Source organism: Tetrao urogallus (genome assembly GCF_951394365.1).
Source record: "Tetrao urogallus genome assembly, chromosome: 1".
NCBI lineage: Eukaryota > Metazoa > Chordata > Aves > Galliformes > Phasianidae > Tetrao > Tetrao urogallus.
In genome coordinates, this window is record NC_136813.1 from 152,233,894 (window position 1) to 152,235,459 (window position 1,566).

A 1,566-nucleotide genomic window follows, 5' to 3' on the forward strand; every position below is an offset into this window, starting at 1 on the left:
ATGTTACTTGGATGATTACTGAAACAAGGCTTTTTAAGAGTCCTTCTCTTTGTAGTCACAGCTCAGAGAATTTAGAGACTTGGGACTGAACTGAAAATATGTGGGGCATTCCCAGCACTGCTAGTAATAGGTAACCAATGGAATAGGCCTTTGCTTTGTTTTCTTCAGTCTGCTTAAATATCTTGACTGAGGGAGGAAAGGGGAATTTTAGAAGGAAAAAAGAAAAAAAAGGTCTTTTTCAGAAAAGTCCTCAGTCTGGTCGAGTACTATCCAATCATTCTCCCCCACCCATCTGCCATCATCACCTCAGTTAATAATTCAGTACCTTATGTTGCACATTTGGTCAGCCACATAATGAATTTGCTCTGTAATATGTGGAAGAAAAAAGCAAACTGAAAGGAATAAATAAATAAATAAAAGATGATACAAATAGAAAGATAAGAATTTACATCTAATATATACCTGCTAAAATAACTGTACAAAGTAGAGGACTAGAATGCGCTGTGCTGGGGGCTTCCTGTTCCAGGACTCTCACCTACCGGCATCAGCCTTTGCGGTGCAATGGTTCCTCCTTCCAGTGCTCTGCTCTAAATGAAGTTGAAGAAAGGGAGTGAAGGGGAAAAAAGAACAACAACAAAAAAAGTTGTTTTCCTCCTGAAACTTTACTACAAATCCCTCGTTCCCAGAGGGTTCCAGCAGACAGGAACTGTAGCATGCATTAATTTCCCTTTTGGCAAAGCCAGCTCAAAATAATAACAAGAAAGAACCTTCAACGTTCAAGTACGAACTGAACCTTTCGTGCTGCTGCCTCGCTTGTTCTCTGCTAGGCCACGCTTACCAGGTTATCGGAGGCCCCATTAGCCACGAAAAGGTTTGCAAAGTTTTTCATGCATATAGATACTTTACTTCAAAATGTAGGGAGAGCAGAGGGGCCACATAGGTCTAACTTTATCCCTTCATCTTCCTATTACTTGTCCAACACCTTGTAAAGAGGTACTGCTCCTTGATCTGAAAGGCACGTTATTATGTACTGAGAACTGGTGTGGCAACTGTTGCCAGCCCTTCATTAACGCTGGTGTTTAGCCGAACGACTTGACCTGAAGTGGCTGGAGCCTCCCGGGGAAAGTTTTCAATCCTTTTGTTGTGTGTTTTTGCAGAGTTCCCCACCGGAGCAAAACCCCTTCTCTCCCATTTGCTGGCTGGTGCCCGGGGGCGATGAGGCTGAAAGTTTAGAGAGCTCTGTGCATAACTTCACATCACAACAGCAAGTGCGTGTTCCCTTGTGTCCCGTCCCCCCCCCCCTCTCCCCCCCTTCTCCCTCCCCTTCTTTCTTTTTCTGCTCCTAAAACGCCTCCTTTAAGACTGCAGCTGGGCAGGACTCCAAAGGTGCAGCAGCAGCAACAAGCCGGAGTTCAAAGTTAGCAGTAAATTGCACAACTTCCAGCTCATCGCTACGCTCGGTGACTATTAACAAGCTGGAAGGCGCTCAGGGAAAAATATAGGGGAGAAGGGAACACCCTCGAATTGTTTGGGGATCGCTGATGTTATGCTTCTGCCGCTGGGATC